Genomic DNA, 4,841 nt, shown 5'->3' with positions numbered 1-4,841 from the left:
GCGTGCCAGAGGTAATATAGGTTTTGGTATCTGTGCTATCTATGTAAGCCCCCACGTATCTTTGATACACGGTTAGATTTTTATTGAAGCTTGTTTTTTTGGCGAACGGGAGTATGGGATTGTTTTCTTTCCGGAGTCTTACGATTGACGTCGGGATTTTTATTTTACTTAATATTTTTACAAAGTTGTAGAATTGTTCTCGTAGTAAATGTGTTTATCACACTCTGTGAATTAATGTATATTTGATAAATAACTTGATAAATGACTGTCACTACAGTATATATATATATATATATATATATATATATATATATATATATATATATATATATATATATATATATATATATATATATATATATATATATAATTACTAGTGTATATTACTGTACATGCATGTCATTGTGTATCATCAACACGTGTTCCCCGATACAAATGTATGGAATGTGTGCGTGGATTCATTCCTCTATCAAAAATAAAATTAAACGTTATAAACACGGATTTCGGGGGATTGTACTGTCCCGGAATTGTTCACCTTCTCATTTTTTCATACGTACACTGTACGCTCACAATGCGTTCACTTTCGTTCTCCGCTCCGTTCGCGCTTACCGTTTTAAAAGCGCTCACTGTGCATTCACAAAGCGTTTACTTTTCGCTCACCGTTCGTTTAGCGTTTATATATCGGTCAGTCCCGTTTCTTCCATTCGGAACTCCAAAGTGATAGGATCGGTCTTGGAGTGTTAAAAACAAAATGAGGAAAAAACGCGTGCGTAAAGGTACAATGTATAAGGAAACTTACATTTCACATCAGAGACATTATTTTGATCAGAATGTAGTTCGTAGAATTTAAAAAAAACCCACACTTTCTTGAGCAAATCTGCAAATACCCCCAAAAAAACCTTGTTTTGTTTTTATGTTTTTTATGACTTTAACAATGCCGTTGTGTTTTTTAACAGTTGAAATGACTAGGCGCTGTACTTCTCGCATAACGTAAATTTAGCGTGCGCTCACCGCTTGTACAGAGTGCGCTCACCGTTCACTCACCATTCAAGTGGGAAAGTAGAACGTTTCATGGACTGTATAGGGCTCTGAACTCCACCCCACCTTTACATAGATAACATGCATCGTTCGCCTTCAAGCCAAAACTTAAAAATCGGTATGCATTGCCTATACAGCAAACGATAGATATATCTGCCAATGTAAAAAAGTTCTACCTCTTTTCAATTGATATTTTGAATCAAATCGCCTCAGCTTTCTACCAAAAAAATGTACAAGATAGAAGCGGTGTCTCCCTTTACATTAAAATTTTGCCGAAATTTTAACGATTTTTTCGATTTTATCTTATTCTCAGAACCAATGACACTTACAATAACAACGAATTATCTATTTGCAGAGCTATCGTGCTTAGAAAAATTTATCACCACCTAAAATTAACTGATGCGTGATCTTTGTAAATTAGACGGTGAACTTCCGCTTCTTTCTGATACAGTCAATCAGACGCTTTAGTTAGCGATGGTTATCTAAAGGCTTCTGTTTCCTGTCTGTGTCACTCAGGCGCACTGCGTTACGTGTAATTATACATCACCATCTCGCACAGTTATTATAGTCTGCGAGTTCCATCAGGCGAGGCATACCTGTCATTCTAAACTACTGATTTATTCCAGGTGCCTGATCTTTTTTGCCCATTTAAAAAAAAGGGGGAGGGGGGCTTGCTTTCGTCTTTTTACATCAACGGAATATTAAAAAATTGAGGTTTATATGAGGCCATTCACATTGAAATGTAGAAGTATCATTGAATTAGCACGAATTATGTAAATCATAAAGATTTACTCATATACTATGCTAAATTCTTAATAAAGCTACTTCCAACAAAATTGCATTAAATGTACTTGAATACTAGTGATCCGCTAAAACTACGTGAGATTTAGTTTTTTCAATGCTTTTTTAAATACATGAAAATTTTATACACGTTGTATATATGATTTGAGAATTTTTGAAATGACTGATTGACATTGGGACATAGATATAATGAAACCTCTAAGGTGGTATAGGACATCTGTCGATATTAATGTGGAATAAAGTACATTCTAATTGAAATACTTTCACAGGTTTAGAAATTTCAAATTTTACAACATTTAACCAAAAAATAGCTTTTAAAAATATTTGGAGATGTAAACATTGTAAAACCCCCCAGCGGGATTCGAACTCATTACTTAGAGATTCGTAATAAACCCTCTAACCCACTGCGCTATGCTTTTAGGTGACATTATTGGGAAAGAAACTACTATTTAATTACACTTTATTATATTGTTTATTTTGATAAACAATACGTCACAACATGGAAGTGTCCCATACCACCTTAAGGAGTTAGCCTGACCAATCTTAGCCTACACTAGCTTTCTTCCTCCGATTCTTGGTCACATGCTGAATTCTCTGGGTATTTCTGTACCTCTCTGTACATGTAGCGGAATACTCGGGAGTTGTTGAGTGAATCCAGAAGCCTCATTGACTGCATAAACCAATGATATCAACACGCCATGCACATCCCTTATAGTATTCTGTCCGCCATTAAACAATCATATGATATGTTGTATGATCCATGTGCCTATTTTTCTTATTCTAACCTTCCAGTTCGGTATATTTTATAACTATGAAACCATAGATACTTTAATCTGCATCTGTATATATACTAGGCTATAAACATAGTGCTAGGTACTGCTACTTACAATGATCAGCGTATTCTCGAAACGAGCTCAAGTGATGGTATATAGAAATTTCTGTAGGTACTTTGCGAAGACATACGAATAATTATATACTTACATACCTCTATCATAATACCGATCGTGGTATAATATTACCAGATGATACTCTGCGCAGGCGCAAGTAATTTTGACACTTTACACATTTATGGGATTTATATGTAGAAACGTATATTTTTGATCATTTTTTACGAACTTTTTTTCTTTTTTCTGAACTTATTTTCGTTAAACTGGAATGAAAAAGCAACCGACTTGATATTTGATTAAAGAAGAAGGCAGAGATGAAAAAAAAAACCAAACAAACAAACAAAAGACAGGGATTTTATGTATGTACATGTATGTTATACATGTATGTTTTCTAAATTAATTAATGCTAAGGAATTCAAAATTAAAGGAAATAAGGGTTAATCAATCCAAAATTAGCGCAGGTTTTGTGTGCCGTAAATTGTAACTTTTTAACACGTATATATGAAACTGTAGGTTCAAGGTAGGCCATCCGATTTTTTTTTCAGACCGGAAGCTAGACCGGCAGCTAATTGGTTTTCTTGATAAATCCCACATATCTACAAATTAAGAGCTAGTATTTTGGTCTAAAATTCGAGTCACATTTCCAAAAACGACCAACGTCCGACGAGATTTTTAAAGGCAAAAAAAATTATTCGAGCGACAGTCGGCAGTTCATCAGCCGTTGTCTTGGCCGATACCGATCTCTTTTATTTCGTCGACCAATCAATGTTGTGTACGACGGGCAAAGTTTCATTCTTTTCTGCGTCGGTGGCCGATTTCTTCGGTTGAAACAGTCGATCGTTGAATAGTCCATCGAGCAACCCTCGATCATCGACCGACCATTGGCAGACAGTTTGTTATGTCTGAGTGTCGTAGGTCGGTCGACAATTAGGCATTTGGAATTTCCCTAAATGTCGGCCGGCATACACCGAAAATCGGCCGGTGGTTGACTGGTCTATCGGACGACTTTGACAAAACGGCTGAGGGACGACCGAACGTATAAAGATTATACATTAAACATCTACCGTATCGGTCGATAGGCGGCGGTCAGGCGGATGACGCCATGCATTAGACTTTTTTCGGCAGTAAATTGAAGCCATGTCCACGTTATTACAGATGAATATTCAGCAATTGCGAAATTGATTTTGTAATCGGCCGACCTTAAAAATCATATCGCGACTCATTGTCCGATAATCGAGCGACGATTCACAGACTGCTAATTAACTAACTTTTGAAGATATCGGTGTTCTTGGAAATTAATGTGACTGCTCCGCGTCGTCTGATACGTACCTGTGTCGGGTGATCGTGTTACTTCAGCCGATGATACGATGAAAATTTGAATTAGTGTATCGGTATATATACTTGTATATATATATGTCGAACATTGTATGTTCACTTCGCAATCGCGCATTCCCGCGATTTGTTTTCACGAAATTCTCTCAGTATCTCAAAGAGCCGAGCCTATGACCTTGAGATAAAAAGGAAATGGAATTCCTTAAGCAAGGCAGCGATAAGTACTCGGAACTTTTTAAGTTGCGAAATTCAACACGTGGCCCGTTGTTTTATTACGTGCAAAATTGATTTACGAGAATGAAACTTTAGTATATACCGGTATCAGAAATTTGCGTCGGTTTATATAAATTAACAGTACAACTAATAACTAATTCGCATTTAATTTCAGATAAATCATAAAATTGTTCCATAATAAACATCGGTTACATTCATGGGATACTGTTTTTAGGGGCTGCTGGGTAACATCATCTACAGTTCTCCTCTTCTTAGCCTAAAAAAATCTTTTAATTATAGGTTTGGAGCATCTGCTGTACAATTAATACACACATATAAATAAGTAAACAAAGGGAGAGCACTCTATTATTTTCTTCTAACTGAAATTACTTAAAATGTTTTGTTTTTTTCTTTATTCAAAGATTTCATAATTCGTTGCAATGACATTATTTCATTTCTTTTTTATTAGAAAATTTAGGGTGTTTTGTGGCAAACTTTAACTAATCTGATCCGATTGCAATCACATAAGTTGTAGTTAACATAGTTTTAAAGTATACTGTATATATATAT

The 4,841-nt window shown here is 35.5% G+C and overlaps 1 protein-coding gene across 1 annotated transcript in view; it reads right to left on the bottom strand.

Annotated features, from left to right (window-relative positions):
- The window catches only part of LOC105332964 (serine-threonine kinase receptor-associated protein), a 182,838-nt gene that overhangs the window by 51,351 nt on the left and 126,646 nt on the right, over window positions 1-4,841 (bottom strand). The gene's annotated exons all lie outside the window — the stretch shown is intronic.

The sequence above is a fragment of the Magallana gigas genome, chromosome 9 (genome assembly GCF_963853765.1).
Source record: "Magallana gigas chromosome 9, xbMagGiga1.1, whole genome shotgun sequence".
Classification (NCBI taxonomy): Eukaryota; Metazoa; Mollusca; class Bivalvia; order Ostreida; family Ostreidae; genus Magallana; species Magallana gigas.
The sequence above is the reverse complement of the archived record's forward strand: the minus strand, read 5'-3'. Positions and strand labels throughout refer to the sequence as shown.